This window comes from Heterocephalus glaber, unplaced genomic scaffold (genome assembly GCF_053883595.1).
Source record: "Heterocephalus glaber isolate CG9 unplaced genomic scaffold, H.glaber_assembly_v1.0 deba00000331, whole genome shotgun sequence".
NCBI classification, from domain to species: domain Eukaryota; kingdom Metazoa; phylum Chordata; class Mammalia; order Rodentia; family Bathyergidae; genus Heterocephalus; species Heterocephalus glaber.
The window spans coordinates 37,356,194-37,370,102 of NW_028258142.1; positions in this window are offsets into that span (position 1 = coordinate 37,356,194).

Consider the following 13,909-nt stretch of genomic DNA (forward strand, 5'->3'; position numbering starts at 1 on the left):
AACTCTTGGTGACTACAATACCATTTTAGAGAGTATAAATCATCACAACTATTTTCATAATAATATTAAAATATTTCTTATGGACTGAATGTTTGTGTTCCCCCAAAGATCAGATGTTGCTATCCTAACCTCTAATCTAGTGGCATTAGGAGGCAGAGTTTTGGGGAAGTTATTAAATCATAATGGTGGAGCCTTAAAAATGAGATTAATGTCCTTGTGAAAAGGTGCAAGAGAGCTTGCTTCCTTTTTCCTTTTACTCTTTGAAATAGAGGCTATGAGTGGGTGACCATGTACAAACTAAGATGTGAGCCCTCATTATTGGATCACCTGGAGCCTTGATGTAGGATTTTCAATTGCCAGAACTCTGAGAACTAAATTTCTTTTAAGTTACCCAGTCAGTGGTATTCTCCTATACCATCCCAAAGGTATTAATACAATGTTATTTGTTTTTGTTTTTCACTGATGGCACAAAGGAATGATGAATAAAAATCCTGGCTTCTTATTATGAATCAAGCATTACAAGTAAATAGTCAATATTAGCAGCCATCATATTCTTCATTGCCATAATTTCTGAAAAGAAAAAAATACTGTCACTTAAGAATAACTTTAAAGTAAAAATTATTAATTTTATTCAGTACTTGACTTTTTAATCATCTGTATGACAAGATGGGAAGTATGTATATAGCATTCCTCATACTGACATAATTATATCACAAATGTCTTGGGTAATTATTTGAGAGGTAAGCTAAACTTGCTTTTTATCAAGTAACACCATTTGTATTTGAAAGAATGACTGACTTCGGTCTATTGTTATTCAGATTTAAGTGGCAGACATTTTCTCAAAAATGAATAAAGTGAACTAATCACTTCAAAGAAGACAACTGACAGCTTTTTTGCCAATGGTAAAATTCAAGCTTTCAAGTGAAAATTAGAAGTTTGGAAATTTTTATTTATTTGACAGTTTCTGAATATTAAAGCACTCTTTGAATGAGGTTGGTGGCGACATTCACAAATGTAATTTTTAAATATTTTATAAATAGAATTTGAAAGATTGCTGAAGTAAGTGAACCAATGGCTTTCAAATGACCATTACATAATTTTCCAAAACCATATACAGATAAAAGATATTCAACAAAATCAAGGAATACATTTTTGTAGTGAAGTACAAAGTGTTTATTAATATGGTTTAAGATTTCATATTATAACTAACTCTTAATAATTACTTGTGTACTTCTTGGACTTTATATACAATCAAAGTAAAATAACTACAACAACCTAAAAGAACTATTAGAATTGTCCCCCCTTTTTTGGTATATGTGCTGCTGAAGCGAGCACATATCCCCCCCCTTTTTGAATACACAGCTACGTGAAACTGGATTGTTTTCATATATGAGCACTTTCATCAAAACAATCTATTGAAATAGACTGAATGAAGAAGCAAATATAAGAACATAGCTGCATTCTACTAAGCCATATATTTAAAAGATTCACAAAATGTTAAATAATTCTCTATTAATTTATTTTTTTGGAAAATGTAGTTATTCTTCATAAAAATGCTCTATCACTGATTTATTATTGTTATTTAAAGAAAATACTAAATAAATATTTAAAATTCTCTCAATTTTAATATAGAAAATACCAAAAGATATAGTCAATAGGAACAAAAGCTGTCTGGAGTTTTCAACTCTGTTTAAGTGTGTAGAGGACTCCTAAGGACAAGAAGTTTGAGAAGAACTTCACTAAAGACTAGTAGTTCTCAGAATATCTTATCTCCAAATATCTAAGGGCTCACACACACATTCTTCTATCAAGATTTTATTAGAGCCTGTTTACAGCGTCCTGGTCTTCTACAGCATCCTAAGTGCCAAACAGCAGAGATACTTGGACTGCATCCTGGACCAGGTGTAGAAGCTTATTTTTGTCTGTATTTTACTCAAAGATGCTAATTTAGAGCTGTTTCAATAAATGTCAAATAGGGACAGAACAACCATATATGTTCTATATGGCCCATAAAATCCTAAGCGCCCTGCCAAAATTGGTATTTTCTTAGTAGAAGTGGTTGCAAGATATTCTGGTTTTTCTTCCCATCTACAAGGAGTATCTCAAAAGGCTGCAGTGAGTAACTTCTAAAAGTTTTATCAAGGTAGCAGCCTGCTAAATTTTTATAGGGCTTGACTTTTGACCTCTAGCAGCAATAAATGTAAGTTATGAAGATAAGTTTTGTGCTACTTTCTGCTTACTAGTTGCTATCAGCTTGAGAAAATCAATGTAGTAGACTTGGTGTCCTGAGGGATATGAATGAGTCAAATTTCCTAACAGACTGATTATAAGATACAGTTTCAATAATCCTGTGGTGAAAGCAGACTGAAAACTCCTTATACACTATAGAGGAACTCACTTAAAGTATTAATAGCTGCATATCAGAAGTCAGTGATTATGCCAGCATAGTCGCTCTAGTGAGAAGACAGCGTGAACAAGTTGCAACAGATGTCATAAAGTAATTAATTTTATAATAACCATGCTCATTCTTTAAAATACGTTTATTTTCTGCACCATCCACAGTGATTTGAATGGGAATGTGACAGATATAACTGTCCTGTGTCTTTTAAGTGATGGTAGTGGAAGAAATCCTTGAGAGCATTCCATGAAGCATTGAATTTGTTTTATCATTTTCACTACAATTAGAAGCTCCTGGGTCTTTCATTTGGTCTTTCCCAAAGCCTTTTACCTAATGTGTCGAAGCACTGTCATAGGAGTTCTACAACTTGCTGAGTATATATACACTAACTATATAGATACGAACTGGGGAACAAACACAGGATACTCTGAAGGGCACTTCAGCCACATTTCTTTTATTGCCTTTTCACTGTTACTCATTGACCATGATAGCATTTTGGATCCCCAGAACTTAATACTGGTTCAGGTTCTGTATTCAATGGTTCAAAAATTTTCTGGTTATTTCCTTTTTCCCAATGCATAGCTATTCTATTATATCTGTAACAACCATTGTCTAAATGCTAATTACTTTGGAGACAACCACAGCAGAAAATTTGAGCAATTCTTTCAAAATTGTTGGAAGCATCTTTCTCAACCCTTTCAAGCATTCTTTTTTATCAAGATAAAGTGGTCTTTACTGTTTAAAATGTGGATATTGGTGAAGGTTGGTTGAGGAGCTATGGCTCAGATCAAATCAACCAGGATTTTAGTTCTGGGGACATTGTGACCAATGAGACACTATCAAAGTTCTGTATGTGTCAAAATATTCTGATTATTACCACACCCTTGACAGCTAAGTGCTACTGTCTTCCACTTGCCCTCTATTCCATCATCATCTTACTACAATCATTAAGCCTGTCAGTATCAGAATCTTTCACTTGATGCTCTGTCCTACACAAACTACCGACAGTACTTTCCACTGATGCTAGAACTACTCGATGCAGTTTATTTCTCATGACTTTGAGGTTGCAGTTCTTCCAGATGCTTCTGAAGGATGAAGTCATAGAGCATATAAGCTGACATTCCATAAATCACAGCAGTCTCCCCTTCTCAATAAATATTTGGCCCCTTATTATTATTATTATTATTGCTTAAATTATTTTATTGGTACATTTTAGGTATACAATACATTTACATTTATCATTGGGTGCTTGTACCTGTACATAATGTGCCCTGATTCTTATCTTTTCCCCATTCCCTGTGCAACCTTCACCCCCTCCACCCTTCACTATTTACAAAGACTTTGTTTCCATTTTTTCCTTTTCTCATAATTTTTCCTTTCCTTTCTTTCCTTTCCCCTTCCCCTCCCACTTCTCCTACCCCTTTGGAGCTTTTCTTCTGATTTCAGATTATCATTTATTCATTTTAATCATTTTAATCCTTATTTAAACTTTCAGTGTCTTACACTAGAGAAACTATTTGGTATTTACACATGTGTGTCCTATTTATTTCACTTAAGAGCATGTTGGCCCCTTATTATTATGTCAGAGAATTTCCGGCTTTTCAATATTATTCAAGATTTTACTTAAGAAATGAACTGATTAGAATTATTTCTAGTTCTTTGATCTCACATATGGAATCCAAAAATAGTAATTTCTCTATATCATACTTTCAATGAATTGAACATGATATAAAGCGGTTTCTCTCCATTTTAATATGTCACCATGCTACATAAAAGCCGTAATTTTTGCCAATATAAATTAGTATTGCAAATTACAAATATTACAATGGTTTTATAGTATAACTCTTTATGTCCTATATATTAAACTTTTTAAAAATACAGGGTCTTTCTCTACAGTCCAGGCTGACCTTCAATTTGCTGTATAGACCAGGCTGGCCTCACACTCTGTATATTAAACTTTTAATTAGTCTCTGAATCTTTCTGCCAACTGACAGTGATTATTTATATGGAAATAATTAGGTATGATATGGAAAGATAGACCAAACTAAAATGAGACCATTTTAGTTTCTCCAACAAAGAATGAGTATGTCTATCAGATAAGTGTTGCTTCTTCTAACAAAGGATATAAGCTTCAGTATTTGAGTACCTGTCATTGCACAGTTCCTGCTAAATTTTATCATTATGATTCAAGAGTTCTTAATATCATCTAAGTTTCTAACTTTCATTATTAATGCTGGTGAATCCAAATTGTGCTTTAATGCAACAATACACAGGCTTAGTGTAAGTCTAATGATAAACTAGTCTCTTAAAGGAAGCATATAAACTTGCTTTCACTAATGATATTGAACATTTAAAACATCTAATCTGTTATTTTGTATATTCATCTCCCCAATTTGAACCAGTTTACTAAGTCTTTGTGTGTGTTGCAAACATCATACTGTTTTACATCCTCTACCACCACTTTCATTATTATCCTTGACTATCAAACCTGTTCTTCATTAGACCCTGTATTCCAGATTATAAAGGATAAATTAAATACCTGTTTTAACACTGTGTACAACTAGTAGCCTTTCCTTTCATAATAACTCATTCTCACTGCCTTCAAGTCAGATAACCAATCTCAGATACCCAATAAGGAGCTTTAGGCATTTGTTTGTTTGTTATTCACAGTACCATTTTGAATCAATAATATGTTAGTTAATGTTAAGATGTAATTAGCATGAACTGTCGCTGTTTGTGAGAACTCATTAATAAAAGGAATGAGGTTCTTACAAATAACTCTAAATGATAGTGGAGTGAAATCTGGGGTATGCATCCAAAAATAAATCACAGAGCATAATAGAACTGGCTTCCCACTAGGAAAGCTACATCTGCCATAATCAGAAATGTTGAATTCTAGGCTTGGAATTTTGACTTTAAGATAGCAACATGTTGGTTGGAATCAAGAAATTAGCACCAACACTGTTTTCTGTGGAATCAGAGTTCATCTGCTGTATCTGTACTATATGCCCCATACTCTGCCTTTTGATTTATGTGAAGTCAATGATAGAACTCTGTCACCTATATAAATGCTACTATTGAGAAATCCAACACTTCTATGGCTTTGCTTGACAGCAGGAAAAGCAATATATATATATACTAATTATAATTCTACTAATATATTAATATATATAAAGTGTGGACTTTATCTTATTTTTGTATTGCAAAATTAAGCAAGCACATGTGATTAGTTGAATTCAAATCATGTATAAAATCTAAGTCACAAAGAAGTCTGGGAAATAGTTTAGAGACTTTTTTTTAAAATTTCAAGATGCACACCAGCATAAGGGTAGAATGTTTGTTCTGTGCCAATCCAATCCATTATATTCAGTTCTCCTTGGTTAAAAAGTAATAATGATAAATTAATAATTAAGATAACTTGCTATTTAAATCGCTCTTTAAGTCAGCCTTTTCCTTCAAGAAATCAGGTTATTCATGAAGTTGCATTGAGCAGACTCCCCACTCAAAGACTAAGCAGAAAAGATAAGCAAAATCACAAAATATGTAAGCACACTAGTAATATTGATTAAATGTAAGAAAAATAAACTTATGGGATATTAATTCAAACAACCATTAACAAAATAAATAATTAAGCAAACAAAGGCATAAGTCATCTGAATTATTGTGGCCAAGGTTTTGTATTGTATGTCAATGAAATTACTGACTTCTTAACTGGTTCGGTGGTTCACTGAGGCCAGTATCAGTCTTCAATTCCAAGTTCTTGCATCAGTTTACAGAAGTGGTAAAATATCATTAAGAGTAGTTTGTCAGTTAAAAAATGTATGTTAAATATATGTGTAACTATTCAAATGAGAAAATATAAGTACATATAATGTTTATTCTGAGGTTCAATTTCACTTCAGGGAGCTTCTTCGCAAATCCTTTTAAAGTGCTGAGTAAAAAGAAGGAGCAGAGCTTGTGAGGAGCCTGAAGTCCGCTAAATTTAGATATGTAAATGAAACCGCAGGGCTTGCTTACACTCCATAGGCAGTCTGTAGTCTTTTTCTTCCTTCTTACTCTACCCCTAATTAAAAGAGGAGTTCAGTTACAGGGTCACTTTTTCCATGCTGACCTAGCTTTGCAGCTGCTTTGAGCAGGATAGAAATCTGTACACTGCAGAGAAGTGGCAATTAGTTCCCCTGTAATTAATGAGCAATGGTATCAGCAAGCGGATGTGGGCCGTTTTCAGGCTGCTGAGTGGGAAAACATGAAATGGATTAAGGAGAATTTCCTAAGATAGTCGATCCTAGGAGTGGGTTTACCATTTCTCAAAGAAATGGCAGACAGTCCTGGGATTCAGCCCAAACAAAATGACGGCAATTTTGAGTCAGACTGTAAAGTAGAGAAACTCACACAAACATACTCAAAAGGGGAAGCCTTTGGAACAAAGTGGTGGCATTTATTTTTTTTTTCCATTAAGTTTATTGGTACATTGTAGGTATAAAATAAAGTTACATTCATCATTGGGATCTCGTACCTTTACATGACGTATCTTGGTTCTTATTTTCTTCCCTTTCCCCTGCCCTCCCTTCACCCCCTCCATCCTTTCCTATTTGCAAAGACTTTGTTTCCATTTTTTTCCTTTTCTCATATTTTTTCTTTTCCCTTCTTTCCTTTCCCCTATCCCTCCCACTTCGCCTACTCCTTTAGACCTTTTCTTCCTATTAGACAATATCAATTATACATTTTTAAAATTACAATATCAAGATCTAGAAGATATTACCACAGATTTTACAGAATTTAAAAGGATAGAAAACATATTACAAAAATCTTTCTTGAAATAAATTTGACAACATCTAAGAAATACCTTGGAAGACAAATTAATGAAACTGACTCTGGAGGAAAAATACAATTTAGTAGCACCTATTAAAGAAAGTATGTTCCTAGCTTAGAAACCTACCTATATGACAACAACAGGATCATATACATTTTAACTGATAAATTATATCAAATACTTAAAGCAGAAGAAAGAAGGAACACTTCTCCCCTCATTTTAGGAAATCAACATTGTGCTAATGCTAAAACTGGATAAATATAATAGAAGAAAAAAGTATGAACATAGATAAAAATTTGTTTAACAAAGCAAACTATTAGAAGTCAGATCTAGCAGTATGTAGAAAGTGGTTTTATTATAGGGACAGCAGTGTTGGTTCAGCACTGGAAGATTCACCCCCATAAGTCATCATTTTTTTTTTCATAAGTCATCATTTGAACAGAAGAAAGGAAAAAGCCATATGATCCTGTCAGTAGTTGTGGAAAAAGTACCGGACTATGTTCTACAGCTATTCATGGTAAAATCTATCAGGAGACTAGAAGTAGAAGAGAACCTTCTTAACAGATAAGCCATATACTCCATACTTCCAGTAAAAATGCCTTATATGAATGGAAAAGCTGCAATGCTTTCTCTCTAAGGTGGGGAACAAGGGCAGGTATGCCTACTCTTTATCTGTCCATTAAACTTTGAAACATAGGTCCAAACCAAAATAGTCTGAACATAGAAAGACACAATTAGCATAGGATTGGCAAGGTAGAGGTAAAATCTTTATATGTAGATGAAATGATCATCTACAGAGAAAATACTAAGAAATCTCTAGAACTTGTATTTGAATTTAGCAGGATTAGGAACCACAAGGTATAAACAAAAATTCAGGTCTATGTATACTTGCCATAAATGAAGAATTGGATATTGAAATTTAAGTTATGTAGGAGTACAGAGGAACGAGAAAAGTAAAAAAAAAATACAGCAGTTTTGGAAGACATTTATTACCTAATTTTAAGACTTCCTCTAAAGCTACAGTAATCAAGGCAGTGTTGGTGTAAGGAAAGTCATATAGATCAATGGAATAAAAAAGAGAATCTAGAAATAGAACCACACATATATGGTCCACTGAATTTTGAAAGATTATTTAACATTAACGTTTTATAGAACATAAACTCAATTCAAGAGCAGAGGAAAAGATAGTGTTTTCAGCAAATGGTACTGGTATCCGTATTTAAAAAATTAACCTCAACCCTTTATTTCCATATATAAAAATAACTTGAAAGGATCTATGGACCTAAATATGAAAGACTAAAATATAAAACTTTAAGAAGAAATTATAAGGGAAAATGTTTATGAATTTAGGGTAGGCAAGAATTTCCTAGGATACAAAAAAGCTTGATGCATAAAATTGATTAATGAGATTCTACCAAAATTTAGAACTTTAAATGACGTCATTAAGAAAATGAAAAGTAGTCCTTAAGCAGACCATATTTATAATACATATAACCTATATTCAGAATATATAAAGAACTCTTACAGCTCATTAATAGACAACTAATTTAAAAATTAGACACAAGAAGATGATAAATACCCAGTACAGCACAAGGAAAGGTGTGCAACACTAGAATCAGAAAAATATTAATCAGTACAATAACAAGATCCTATTAGACACTCATTAGGGAGATGAAGATAAAAGTTTTAAAAGAACAAATATCAGCTTAGGTGTGATCCAGTTAGAACTGTCTAATACTGCTAATGTGAATGTAAAGTGACAAAACCATTTGGAAAATAATATAGAAATTTTTTGTATTACTGTTAAGAACCAACAATTTTGTTCTTAAGTTTTTACTTCAGAGGAATGAAAACACATGTTCACAATAGATTTGTACATACAAGTTTACTGTTGCTTATCTGAAATTCTTGGGACTAGAAGTGTTTCAGATTTTGGTTTGAAATCCACTTGATCTGCAAAGAGGATAGCTACTCCTGCATTTTTGTGGGTTGCTGTCACACGGAGTATTGTTTTCCACCCTTTAACTTTCAGTCTATGAGTTTCTTTTCGAGTTAAATGTGTTAGTATGCAGCATATTGCAGCATATTGCTGGGTCTTGCTTCTTGACACATTCTCCCAATCTATTTCTTTTGATTGGTGAATAGAGACCAATAACATTGATGGTTATAACTGGTTCATACTGACTTATCATTGTCATGACTTTTTCTTTTTGTAGGATTCTCCCCTTTTGCATTTAAATTTTTGCTGCTCCCTATGGATTCATTTTGCTGGGCTTCCTGGGGTTGTGATCCTCATTGTTTTTTCCTAGGATATTGTCTAAAATTTTTTGGTGTGCTGGTTTGGCATTCATGAAGTTCCTAAAGTGCTCTTTTTCATGAAAGTATCTTATTTCTCCATCAATTTTGAAAGATAATTTTGCAGGGTACATCAATCTGGGTTTAGAGGCTGTTTTCTTTAAGGGCTTGAAATATGTCACTCCAAGCTCTTCTTGCCTTGAGGGTTTGAACTGAGAAGTCTGCTGTGATTCTGATGATTGTATGTGATTTGTTTCTTTTCTCTAACTGCTTGTGGAATTTTGTTCTTTGGTTGGGTTTCCAGAATCTTAACTATTATATGCCTATGTGTAGATGTTTTTTGATCAAGGTTAGTTGGAGTCCTATATGCCTCACTTATCTGTATGTCAAGTTCTTTTCCCCTCCTTGGGAAGTTTTCTGCCATCACTTCTGTGAACAGTTTTTTTATGTCCTCTGCACTCTCTCCTGTTTCTTCATTGACTCCAATCAGTCTTATGTTATTCTTCTTTGGATCATCTAGCACCTGCTGAATTGATTTCTCGTGGTCCCTTACAATTTTAAAGCAATTTTTCTTTTCCTGGTCACTAATTGCAATCTCGTCTTCTATATCTGAGATTCTGTCCTCACATTGGCTCATTCTGCTGCATAGACTTTGGATGGAGTTTTTAATCACCTGGAAATCTGTATGGATCTGTTTTATGGATTCCACTTGTTTCCTATATTGGGATTCCATCATGTTCCTCAGCTCCTCTATGTTTTTATCTGTGTCCTCTAAATTTATTAATCATGTCTTGCACTATGGGCACAATTTTTGGTGTTATCTGAGAAATTGTTTCTGATTTCATTTTTTCCAGATCCTCTTTCACTGCCAGTTCAGGGAATCCAGGTGGTTGAGTATCAGAGTGTTCCCTTTGGGATTGCTTTAGGTGACCTGGAAGTCTGGTTTTGAGACTTATTTACATGTCTTCTCATTTTGTTGGGGGGGGCTGTTGGCGTCCACATGGCTCACCTCTTCTGCGCTGGGGGCTGTGTTAGTAGGGGGGCCTGGAAGTCTCCTCCTGGGCGCTGGGGGGGGGGTCATGGTACAGAGGCCTGGAAGCCTCCTAGTGATGTCATTTATAATGAGATAAAAGTCTCCCTTGGCCACCCAGAGCAGAACTTTAACTAATATCTTATTTTAGAATCAAAGTTTGTTAGATATAGAAAGCTTGTTGGATATAAAAATATGAATTATATATATGTATATATATATTTTTTACAATTTTCAGGTGATGAAATTGAAAGGGATTTTTTTCCTTGCAGGCAACACTAAGTAATTATATTGAATAATGGAAACTTTACTGCCAGAACAAATATCAAAATATTCAGAAATCCAAAAATCATCAGGCTATGTAGATTTAAGTTGGCTAACAATTTAGTCTCTTTCTGAGGAACCAAGTAGCTTTATAAATATTCTAGTAATTTCATCTCTTCTTGATTGCACCTTTAATTTGCTTCTATGCCAAAATCTTTTTTTCCCCTCTGATCAGTTACCTGTGCTATCACAGTATTTTTGTCCCCTCATATCTTTGGCTTTCATAGGGGTTTCAGTTTACAGTGACTTCAACTGTAACTCATAGCATTGATTCAATTCTTTCTGCCTCAACCAATTGGTTTCTTCACTTTTATATTCCTAACCAAAAAAAAAAAAAAATGAGGACCAACTAATTTGAAGGTCAGCACATCACAATGGTGTATAATTGTGCTGCTTCCATCTATTAATATCATTTAAAAATTTATTTTAGAGCACCAATCTAATCAGCTTGAGAGCCTCTAAATTTCTCAGTTCACAAGAAAATGTGTCATACATTATTTTTTTATTGGAAGTATCATTCTACTGAGAATTATTTTGTCATACTCACATTAGTCTTTCTTTATTGCAGGGTTATTGATATCTATTCTCCCTATTCCCCACATCTATCCCCTCTTTTACTTCACAGGTGCCTGGAGAATTTGGAGATGGGCTTATGTTGATTACTTGGACACCCATGCTACGTAGCTCTACAAAAGTGCTGTATAACACTACTAAAACATTCAGTGGCTTATAGAGATAAGCATTTATTCATTCCACATTTGTAAAGTATTAATTGAGGTTCACTGAAGTTAGGTGATTCTGGTTTAGCTTCAGACTATAGAGGAGCTCTTTCTCCATAAACTAGCATGAAACCCAAGGAATGTTCTCTTGACAAAAAGTAGCAACATAAGACATGATCAACCTGAAATTGTATTGTCAAGCATCTGTCCAGGTCATTGTTGCTCACTTCTCATTGGAGAAGACAACTGTCACAGTCAAACCCAAATTCAACTTATGGCAACCTCTATGAGGTCAGTTACAATATATAAATATGTAAAATTATTACATGGGAGGAAAAAAATAGAACCAATCATTTTAGTTCAAATAAAAAGCTCCACAGCCACACTTATTTCATTGCTCTCCTAAGACATAATGTGTGACTCTCAATGTTTGCTACTAAAAAGAACTACATCAAGGAAGAGGTCACTGGCCTCTTTCTCATGACTTTCCCACCTCTACTCCCTCTAAGGCTTCCTCTAAATGTCGCCGCTAGGAATTGTTGAGGATTTAGAGACAGTTGGCTTCCTCCTCAGCCCTGTTTTAATGCAGCTACCCAGCATACCTTTTCTCTACTGTCTAGATAAATGGCTAGACTGCCTTGTGTTTAGGGTTGCCTGATCAAGAAGCTGGCTATTTTCTTTTATTTTTTATAGCTTTACTTTATAAAATTTTTCTAAAATGAACAAAAGCTTGTGGTATTGGGTATTGATCTCAGGACTCTCATATTGGGCTATATCTCTAGCGCTTTTTATTTTATTTCACTCTTTTTCATATTGAGGCATATCTTTCTAAGTTTTTAATTTTCCCGGGCTGGAATCCAACTTGTGATGCTCCTGCCTCAGTTTCCCAGATTGCTGGAATTATTCTGTGGTCCACCATGTCTGGCTACTATGTTAAAGAGAAGTCCCTTAGTCTATATTATAAAAGTGGTTAGCATGTGACAACTGAGGAATTATGCCCCTATCATAAACAGAAGGTGGAATGTCCAGTTATGTTTTGAATATATCCCTAAATGTATGACCATATGCATTTAAAAAATCTTAAGTATCAATCAAATATCACCTAGCAGTTGAACTTTGTCTGTTTCCTAACTAGTGAGTGGGTACATACCATATCATACTAAATCTGACCAGCTTCTCTGTGCTTCTGTACAGTTTAAAGAGAATGCTTGGTCTGAGCAAATCAAACCAGACACCAATAAAGAAAGCACTTACAGTGAGTTCATATATGCTCCAATGTCTTTAAGTAGTCTTTATTAAGGATTTTTTTCAAATTTTTATGTTTCCTTAATTTATATTTATTTTGCTATTGCTTCTGTTTTCTTAAAATCAGACCAAAAATACTGCTGGTCTATGCTTGATGGCCCAATGAGAATGAGAGCCCTCTGTTATCCAGTTTAGAGAGAAGCTTCATTTGGAATCACTTCCAGTGTTGAAAAGATAAAATTAATTTTCTTAACAATACTTTTGGTCATCATTCATCTATCAGAGATAGTATTTTGAGAAGAGCTCGTCATCCTACTGCTTTGGAAATTTCTCATTAAAGAGCCTCTCACTTTTCCTGCATTATCAAGTTGACTTTGTTATTATAATTGGTCAAAAGATGCTGAGGTAAATGCTTTTCAACTGGGGAACTTATACAGGTATAGTATTAGTTTTTTGGCCATCACTGCTTCAGTGATTGAATGTATACTCTTTGTAACCGGCAGTCATGAGTCAGCCTTATCACCTTCTCTCATTCCTAATCCTCCAAATGGATGTAACCAGATAATACATAAATAATGGTTACCAAGCAAGAAGAACAAGGAAACATCACAGATGCCAATTTTCTAGTCACAGACTTGTCACAGATGAAAAATAATTTTCTTGTTTAGAAGCTGCATCAATCTAATGACTTTATGATAAAATAAAAGATAGGTATTAAGTTTTCCCTCCTCTGAGATCAAGTATGTGGTCTCTTTTTCCACTCTGCTTCTCTAATTCTCTGACAGAAACTTTCTAAGAGTACAATTCAATTCTAACACTATCTACCTGTAGTTAGCATCAGATTGCACACATTAAAAGGGTCAGTCTGATAAAACACCAAAATATCAGATTCCCATTGCAAATCCTCAGGCACCTGATCTTCTGATTGACTCTAAATCAAGAGTTTTTCTAACCTCCTCTCCAGATTTGGTAATTAGATAGAACATCTCATCAATCTGTGACAGTCACTTTACTTAGGTTCACCAGTTTGTCACAAAGGCTAAAAATGAACAATCCATAAAGAGGTACATGAGGTTCAGTCCAGG